This window comes from Phyllostomus hastatus, unplaced genomic scaffold (genome assembly GCF_019186645.2).
Source record: "Phyllostomus hastatus isolate PE091 unplaced genomic scaffold, TTU_PhHast_1.1 phas_contig_1, whole genome shotgun sequence".
Taxonomy (NCBI): Eukaryota; Metazoa; Chordata; class Mammalia; order Chiroptera; family Phyllostomidae; genus Phyllostomus; species Phyllostomus hastatus.
Genome location: NW_025333498.1, coordinates 44,486,177 through 44,496,750, shown reverse-complemented (window position 1 = coordinate 44,496,750; position 10,574 = coordinate 44,486,177). Strand labels below are relative to the sequence as shown.

General features: G+C 35.5%; 1 pseudogene; it reads left to right on the top strand.

Moving 5' to 3' along the window:
- The first annotated feature begins 1,582 nt into the window (after positions 1-1,582).
- On the top strand, positions 1,583-2,685 carry LOC123825625 (annotated as a pseudogene).
- The last annotated feature ends 7,889 nt before the right edge of the window (positions 2,686-10,574 follow it).

Sequence of the window (10,574 nt, the reverse complement as noted above, 5' to 3'; positions counted from 1 at the left end):
GGGAACTGAAAGAGCAACTGTAGAGATCTCAATGCTGAGTCACCCACCATGGCTACTGCTGTAGCCAACTGCTCAAGCAGTCCACTCCCCTCTGAGAGGACACAGCCTGAGGGGAAACAATAGCCCCAGCCCCAGGAAGGACCCTGCCCCACCCTGTGGTGTTTAAGCCTGACTGCTAAGTACAGAATAAATAGATTAACAACTGAAGGAGTCAGCCACAGATAGTAAAGCCTTGGTAATCCCAAACAGGCTGCCTGAAGGCCAGACTGGGGCACAATCTGACATCACCAGAGGTAGACCCAGAAAGAAAAAATCAATGGTAAATACTAGATGCTACTGAGATGAAATCCACCATGGTCTTCTCCATGATTTGTGATATTTTCTTTCCTGTATAGCTTTTTATCATTCATTTTTTATCCTTTAAGTTTGTGCATATTAAGTCACTAGATTTTATACTACGGTTTATTTCAATTCACATATTTTTCCCCTCCCTTCTCATACCCCATTTTATTTTCTTCTTTCCTCTTATTTTCATTTCAAATTTTGTCTTCCCTCTTGCTACAACCTCACTCTTACTATTTCTCACTCTTCCCATTCCTCGCTTTTTCTATTTTTCTCCCATCCAGCCTCTCAAAACCAATTTTCTTGTCAATGGTGATCTCACATTCTTTTTCCCACTGTGAAAATACTTGCATCCACAGAAGGAACTTTTCCCTGCAATCCCACTATCAATACCAAATTAACCATATTAACAAGGGTGTAAAGTGATTAAGACTATTATAAGAAAGGAGAGTGAATATGAGAAAACCATTGGGCTTTGTGGTTTTGTTCTGGCAGCATTTGCACCACAGCATGCAAGACATGGTGGGTGGAATGACCCTCAGTTAACCAGCTGGAGGGAAGGACCCACCCCACCAAAGAATGACCCAACAATAATCAAAACCCAATTACATCCAGAGAGCCAATATAAATGGCAAAAGAAAGAAGGTAAATGAAGTTAAATCATTATAAGGCTCTGTATTGGTTTACAGTTCCATAAATTCAAGTATGCATATTGCATTTTAAAGGTAACCACTAAAAGTAGACATATACTGTACTGTTTCTAGACTGATATAATGAGTATGGATGTGTGTTTTGGGGAAAGGCAGTGGGAATATAAATAACAATCAGTCCAAAAGAGCATTGGAAAAATGAGCATTGGAAAGCATGGAAAAACTAAAGTAAACAGAAATCACAGAAAGGGAGAAAATGAAATATTTAAAAATAAAACAAAAGGTGGAAGAGCTAGCAATGGAACAGAATCCACAAATGATAGCAACTGATTAGATTTAGAACCTGAGAAAAGAGATGAAAGATTTGCCATTTATTACTAGAGTGATTAGAAAGTTAACTTTAATATAATTAAAATTAGAGAGACAGCAGTTCAGGTCATGCATTCCTTGTTAACTGCGTCTCCTTCAAGCCCTTCTTGTATCAATGGAGCCATGACATTATAGCATTGGCCAAGACCAATTAGGTGGCATCCTCCCATTCCAAGGGGAACTGTGGTTGCCCAGTGGTGAACCCTGGCAGGAACTGGGTGATGGTGGTTCTCAGGGTGCAGTGGGGTGATGAAGTCAAGGGAAAGGTGGTGGATCTGTGGCACAAGACACTGACATCATGTGTGCTACCAGGGAGGAAAGAATGAGGCACATAGAGTTGTTGCAGATTTCGTGAATGTAATTTTCATTTTTTACCCAGTAGAATAATTAATCTAAATATTCCTGAATTCATTGGCAATGAGGTGGTAATTCAATTATCCATATTATTTGAGGAAGCAGAAAAAAATATTCTAAAGGACAAGGTCTAGAAGACTGGGAAAAAAGGCTTATATCTGACTGAGCTCACTTTGCATTGATTTTCATCAAGCAACTGATAGTATCCAGGAACAACAGAGACAAGAACAAGCAGGAAAAAAAAAACTGAGTAGCACACACAAAAGGCATTAGCCCAGTTTATTCTTCCAAAACTACTCCAGGTGGACTCAGTTTGTGCAATCTGGTTTCTGATTTCAAAGGTTTCTCTTAGAGGTTCAAAATTCTGGCTAAACAGTACACAAATCTATATATCCCCATTTTGGAAATATACATTGAAGGTGAATTACAAAAACTTCAGGTTTATAGGGAAAGGATTAAACCACTTGTGAGGGAAGGAGTTTATTTTCTATATGAGGCCCTCCATGGACCATCAAAGAAAATCTTGGCAGAAGAGGTAAATACAGTACTACTAGATATTGATTTTGGAACTTATCTTTTATAAACTCTTCAAACTGTACAGTTGGAGGTGTTTATATCAGATTGAGCATGCCCCCTCAAAATGTTGGAGAAGTGTATGGAGTTGTGAAAGCTTACACAACTAGAGTTGGTATTGGTTCCTTCACTACAGAGCAAAACAATGAAATTGGAGAATTATTACAAAAAACAGGTGGAGGGTCTGGTGTTAAGTACTGGAAGGGAAACATGACATGGCTGGTTGGACTTCATTCTGCTCACATATCCTCATATGACTAATGGATTTACCATGTTGGCATTTGTTTCCAAAAATCAGAGTTGGAGTTGCTTACAAGTTAGAAGGTAAATGTATACCTCATTTCCCAGCAAACTAAGAGGGCACAATAAAGTTGAAATTGAGACTCTTCCAGGATGAAACATGGACAGATCAAATGCAAGGATATTTAAAGAACTACCTGTTAATGCACAAAATTATATTCAAATTATTGAGTATAGCCCTGGCTGGCGTAGCTCAGTGGATTGAGCACGGGCTGCGAATGAAAGTGTTGCAGGTTCGATTCCCAGTCAGGGCACATGCCTGGGTTGCAGGCCATGGCCCCCAGCAACCGCACATTGATGTTTCTCTCTCTCTTTCTCCCTCCCTTCCCTCTCTAAAAAAAATATTGAATATAAGCTTCAAATTCCAGTTAAATAGATTGGTGTAGGAAAATCCAGAGAATCAATGCTTCAACTCTTCTAAGGATTGCCCATGACACAAGAAAACTTCTTGAGAGTGAGTAAAAAGAATTTCTTAAATATGTCATTTATGATCTACAATTTCAAGAATAGAGACATTGACTGAGTTGTGAGCCCTACATTGTTTCCAGTCTTTTCAGATGGCTGGCTGGCATGGAGATAAACTGCGTCATATCCCAGTGTCAGCCTTCTTGGCTGGCATAATTGCCACAATCTGTGGGTCCTACTGCTCATTGTACACATTTTCTTTAAAGCTTAGTAATAGTATAATCCATGTGATTTGAAAGCTAAAATAATTACTTTCAATGTGCTTTATTTTCTTTATTATTGTTATTGCATATTCATCGGTGTTGCCTCTATTAAATGGTAAGAACAATTAATACAGGTTTGGACAAATATTTGTATATTCTGATCATTCATTTCTGTCATTGTAATCTTTGTTGTTAAAAATGATAATAAAGGAGTTCTGTAAAATTTTATAATGCTATAAATTGTTTAAATTGTGAACTGTTTACTTTCTTCTCAGACCATTGCAAATTTGAGATTTGGCAGGGGAGGGTGATATATTCATGAGTCCTTTAATTTTTATAGAACACAAAACTTATTTTTCTCTATCAATTATTTAACACATTAAACATTTAATTAGAAGCTCAAAGAGAAAAAGTTTTCCTAAAACAATACACTTAATGTTAAAAAATATAGTCATTAAAAGACTATTGTGATATTTGATAAATATTTTCTTTTATTTTCAATGTGCAATTAACTCTGACATGTATAGTTTCACTATTTTATCTTACCATTGTTTCTAAACCCAGTGGATTGATTTTGCAACATGGTGCCTGCCAGTATGCCTGTAAAATCATCAGTAAGTGTCCAAATGAACCCAAATTGTTTCTCATGCCTTTATTTCTCTTTTCTTAAAATAAAGTGCTGTTTTAACAATTAGGCTTTATATATGGTATTGTAAATTATTCTTCAATGAGTTATTTTATTTTATTTTATTATTTGTTTATTTTTAATCTTCATTAAGGATATGTTTTATTGATTTTAGAGAGAGAAGAAGGGGGAAGAGAGAGAGAGATAAAAGATATTGATGTGAGAGAGAAACATCTATCAGCTGCCTCCTATATAAGCCCTGCCTGGGGTCAAACCCACAACTTAGGTATGTGCCTTGATCAGGAATTGAATCTTCACACTTTTGGTGTTCAGTATGATGCTCCAACCAACTGAGCCACGCAATCAGCACTTACATGAACTATTTTGTATGTTTAAATTAGTTTCCAATTAAATTTATTTTATTATACCATCCATAGTTGATTAAAAAGAGTCAGATATTTCTAGTAAGCAAATTATATATATATATGACAGGTTACTATTTAATGGAAGTGCATGACAAATTTAATTTTGAAAATTTTATTTAGAATTTTATAGCTTTTCCAGAATTTCTAAGTAGCACAGCCTTGTCATTGCTAGTCAATATAGGTGGAGTTGCTAAAGCTGTGGTTTTATAGCATTTTGCATAACATTGGGAAAACAATAATAATTCACATAATTTAAATACTATGTTTTTCAGACTATAAGACATACTTTTTTACCACTTGTTTTGCTTCAAATTTTTTTCCTATATTGAGGTGCATCTGGGGTCCATACCATAAGACACACCTAGGTTTTAGAGGAGGAAAATAGGGAAAAAACTTTTGAAGCAAAAAATGTGGTAAAAAAGTGTGTCTTATAGTCTAAAAAATATGGTACTTAACAGTTAAGCTATTATATTTGTAATAACATATTTGTAGTAGTCAAATCATTGCCACCCCACTTTGGGGCTTAAATATTCAGTGTCACATTTGAACTACAGGTAGTCAAACCCTTAAAATTTTTGAGACTTATTACTGCCTATTAACTGTTCATAATTACAGGAAAAAATCTGTAGCTAAGGTAACAAGGAAGAGAAAATGAATAGTGTAATAAGAAGAAATCATGTATTTTATACCTCCATTTACCATAACACACGGTGTTGGTGGTGCTCCTGTGGGTACCAGATTGTAAACGTGCTTTGACCTTCTTTTGGTTACTGCACTGAGAAAGATAATTTCAAAAGAACATATAAATTCTCCCAAATCCTGTTTGCAAATACAGTTGTAACTTATGTTTCTATAATGATGGTTAGTTAAAGTCTGTAATTTTTGGACTTATTTCACTGGACAATCAGTTTAGACATAGTAAAATGTAGCATTGATCTTAGGAGAGGTAAAACTATAAAAACATTATTTTTGTAATGTTCCAAGTCTCTGCCGAATTTAGTGGGTTGATAAGATTTATGTGGTGTTGGTATGGTTTTTGCAATATTTAGATAGAAGATGTATGTATATAATATTATTAGTTCATTTTTAAGTGTAAAATACTGGTCTACAAGTAAAGTGATGGCACACTCAAACAGCTTCTATTGTTAGAGAATCATCACTTAGTTAAACAGACGCGTAACTTGAAACTCTTTTGACACTAGATTTCAATGTGTATACCATTCTGCATTTCTAAAAGTAAAACTTCCCAAAACAAATCTATTTGCTGCAGTATGTATGTACAACAATATTTTGAAATAATAACACTTGCTTTTCTTTTCATGATATATTTTCTTGCTACTGTGAAACCCTACCCATTAACTTAGTGGCATCTCTTGCTTGGGCCATTGGTGGTAGGGTATTGGGGATTACAATGGAAAGCAAAGTAATTAACCAGGTTTCTTAAGAGATTACCTCAAAAACTCATAGCTCATACTATAGTCTTAAACCAAGGTATTTTTGAAGTTCAATAGCTGATCTATTTGAAAGAACTTTTGATGTTTCATCACAGTTTTCTATTTTTATTTTTCTTCAAAACAAACAGTTTATACCATAAAAATCAAGTGAAAAAAATAATTGGTGGCATAAGAGAAATTTCTTGTTTTAAACAAGATACAGCTGTATAGTATAAAATGATATGAAATTTTCTAAAGAAAATTATATAATTTTGAAGGCCACAAAGGATGACCTGACCCTGTCCCACTGGTTACTCAAGCTGACTACGATGGTCAGGATTGGATGACAAAAGACCAATAGTTCAAGAGGAACCTAATTTCAGAAGGTCTGATGATTTATTTTCTTACATTGGAGACTGTAAGGAGCAAGCTCCAAGAGTAAATGTCAGGGCATGAATGTGCAGGAGAGATCCTTACTGCTCTCCAAGTCTTTTGTAAGAAATTGAATGTTTCTTTATTTTTACCACAAGAAGACAGAGTTAACTAAGTGCTGCATACTTGCAGTGAGGAGAGAGTAGAATGCCTAAATGTTCACAGTGATAGATGGCACAAAAGCCAAATTCTGAAAAATGAAAGTAAGAGTTCATGATGAAAGTGAGAATTACATACCACAGTAGAAACTAAGAAGTTTGATGACAGACTGAGCAACCTTTTCTTTATATGAGAATATGTGAGCCTTTGACTGACCTTCCCTGCTTATCCTTCCAGATCTATTTGTTTCTGCCTTTCTTTGAACCTAGAGGCTTGGTGTGTGAACTGCTGCATTTGGGCAGGTTCTCCTGCCATCTGAATCATGGTTGGGTTTGGACAATAAGAAGCATGACAAAAGATAAGAGTCACAAGGAAAAAATAGGTGAGGTAATTTATTATATATTCCACTTATCCCTTTCATATTTCACCCCACTCTCTCTGTTCCTGCAAAGACAAATTTTGGCAGTGGCCACGTTTTTCTCCACGGCATACGACGATTCCTTTTCCCTGAGCTCCAGATATCGCCCTTCCTGTTGGATCTTTAGGTATAGGGTTGTAACAACTTCCTCTTTGCCATCCCTTACTGATATCTCTCAACTTTGCCCATATTTCTGTAAATAATCTTGTCTTCAAACTCTCTTTAAGTACTTCTTTGAGTGTGTAATTTATTACCTGATATTGAGTTTAGAACACCCTCAAGAAAGAGTGAGAGAAAAAGATGGAGGTAGAAATTACTGAACTCCAGATTGACTATTTATTCAGAAAACCATGAGAAACCATGGGTTTTCTTTGAGGCAGTAGATACTTTTCCACTAATAGAAGTCACGCAGTACAAAAAAACCAGTAAAATTCTATTAAATACATAAAATATTTCTCATTTTGTATACTTGAATTTGAGGCCTTTAAAAATCAACCTACTACATATGAAAACATTGTTTTTCAATTTTCTTTTGAAAGTCATTCAAATAAATTTTGACTCATTCCAAAGGACATTATTTTTAAAGGAATTCACCATATTATTTTTAAGTCTTATAATTGAACATTAGTCTCAAATGTAGTTAGACAAGTGAAGAAATACTCAAAAAACAAATAAACACAACCCACCAGGGAACAAGAGACAGTAAAACAATCCACACATTCACAACAATACATTTCCAATCTCATTAGATTTAAGGAGCAAAGTGAAAAAGTAGTTCTACTCAGACTCGGGGACCAGCATTATTTGGTAGAAACTACAGTATATTCATACTAACTCAGAAGCACATTCTCTCTATATAATATTGCTTCTCAAATTTGGTGTATATAAAATTTATATGGGCAATTGGCAAAATGCAGACTCCTAGGGCTCGCCTACAGAGATTCTGATTTAGTGGGATCTGTTTCAGTGTTATTAGGCTTAGGAATATGTATTTTTAACAAATATCTTTGATAATTAAAAATACATAGTCCATTTTGCTGAGAGTTTTTATCATAAACAGGTGTTAGATTTTATCAAACGCTTTTTCCGTATCTATTAATGTGATCATGGAGCTTTTATTCTGTATTTAGTTTTGTGGTAAATTTATTGATTTACAGATTTTGTACCAAATATGCATCCCAAGAGTACATCCCACTTAATCATGGGGTATGATCTTTTTAATGTACTGTTGACTCCAGTTTGCTAATACTTTGCTGAAGATTTTAGCATCTGTTTATCAGGAATATTTGGCTGTAATTTTTTTCTTTTTATTATTTTGATCCGGTTTTGGGATTAGGGTAATGTCAATGTCCTAAAATAAGCTTGGGAGTTGTCCTTCATTTTGAATTTTCTGGAATAGTTTGAGAAGTTTAGATGTTAGTTTTTCTTTTGAATGTTTGGTAAAATTCACCTGTGAAGCCATCAGTCCAGGAGGTTTGTTTGTTGGGAGCTTTTTGATTACTGGTTCAATTTCACTAGGTGTAATCTGCCTATTCAGACTCTCTGATTCTTCCTGATTCAGTTTTGTAAGTAAGATTGTGTGTTTCTAGGAATGTATCTATTTCTTTCATATTGTCCAACTTGTTGACATACAGTCATTCATAATATTTTCTTACAAACTTTTGTATTTCTTGGTGTCAATTTTTACCTCTCTTTCATTTCTGGTTTTATTTATTTGTGTCCTCTCTCTTGTTATTTTGATGAGTCTGGTTAAAGGTTTGTCAGTCTTGTTTATTTTTCAAAGAACCAGATCTTGGTTACATTGATCTTTTGTATTGTTTCTTTACATTCTCTTTTGTTTATTTCTACTTTTAGTTCCATTATTTCCTTGCTTCTTCTCACTTTGGGCTTAGCTGTTTTTTTTAACATTTTTTTATTGTTGTTCAAGTACAGTTTTTTGCCTTTTCCCCCACCCCTCCCCAACACCCCAGCCTTCCCCACCTCCCTCTCCTGTTTCCACCTCCCACCTTGTTATTATCCATGTGTCCTTTATAATTGCTCCTATAAACCCTTCACCCTTTTCCCCCATTATCCCCTCCGCTCTCCCCTCTGGTCACAATCCCCCTCAATCTCAATGTCTTTACCTATACTTTGCTTGCTTGTTCATTTTGTTGATTAGGCTCCTTTTAATAGTGAGATTATGTGGTATTTGTCTTTCACTGCATGGCTTATTTCACTTAGCATAATGCTCTCCAGTTCCATCCCTGCTGTCGCAAAGGGTAAGTGCTCCTTTCTTTCTGCTGCACAGAATTCCATTGTGTAAATGTACCATAGTTTTTTGATCTATTCATTTACTGATGTGTATTTAGGTTGCTTTCAGCACTTGGCTATTGTAAATTATGCTGCTATGAACATTGGGGAGCAGAGATTCTTTTGGATTGGTGTTTCAGGGTTCTTAGGATATAATCCTAGCAGTGGAATTGCCAGGTCAAAAGGCAGCTCCATTTTTAGTTTCCTGAGGAAATTCCATACTGTTTTCCATAGTGGTTGCACCAGTTTGCAATCCCACCAACAGTACACTAGGGTTCCCTTTTCTCTACAACCTCTCCAACACTTGTTGTTTGTTGCTTTGTTTATGATGGCCATTCTGACCAGTGTGAAGTGGCATCTCATTGTGGTTTTAATTTGCATCTCTCTGATAGCTAGTGATACTGAGCGTCTTTTCATGTGTCTCTGGATCCTCTGTATGTCCTCCTTGGAGAAGTGTCTGTTCAAGCCCTTTGCCGATTTTTTAATTGAGTTGCTTGTCTTGTCAGAGGGGAGTTGTGTGAGTTCTTTATATATTTTGGAGGTCAAACCCTTGTTTGAGGTATCATTTGCAAATATGTTTTCTCATACAGTTGGTTCTTTTTTAATGCTGTTTTCTTTAGCTCTACAGAAGCTTTTTATTTTGATGAGATCCCATTTGTTTATTCTTTCCTTTATGTCCCTTGCTCTAGGGGACATATCAGTGAAAATATTGTTGCATGGAATGCTGAGATTTTTCTGCCTATGTTCTCCTCTAGGACTTTAATGGTGTAATGACTTATATTTAACTCTTTTATCCACCTTAAATTTATTTTTGTGTATGGTGTAAGTTGGTGGCCAAGTCTCATTTTTTTTTTTTTTGCCTATAGCTGTCCAGCTCTCCCAACATCATTTGTTAAAGAGGCTATTTTTTGCTCCATTTTATGCTTCTTCCCCCATTGTCAAATATTAATTGACCATAGAGACTTGGATTTATTTCTAGGCTCTCCATTCTGTTCCATTGGTCTATGTGTCTGTTCTTATGTTAGTACCAGACTGTTTTGATTATAGTGGCTTTTTAATACTGTTTGGTATCAGGTATTGTGATCCCTCTTACTTTGTTCTTGTTTCTCAGAATTGGTGCAGCTATTCAGGATCATTTATGGTTCCATATAAATTTTGCAAGTGTTTGTTCTATATCTGTGAAATATGCCATTGGTACTTTAATAGGTATTGCACTGAATCTATAAATGTCTTTGGGTAGTATGGACATTTTCATGATGTTAATTAACACATGATGTTAATGTGTTGCTGGATGCGGTTTGCCAATATTTTGATGAGGATTTTAGCATCTATGTTCTTCAGTGATATTGGCCTGAAGTTTTCTTTCTGTGTTGTGTCTTTATCTGGTGTGGGGATTAGGATGATGCTGGCTTAATAAAAAGAGTTTGGGAGTCTTCCACAACTTGGATTTTTTTGAATAGTCTGTGAAGGATAGGGGTTAGCTCTTCCTTAAAAGCTTTCTAGAATTCTCCTGTGATACTATCTGATCCAGGGCTTTTGTGTGACCGGAGTTTTTTCATTACTGCTTCAATTTCATGTGCTGTTATTGGTCTGTTCA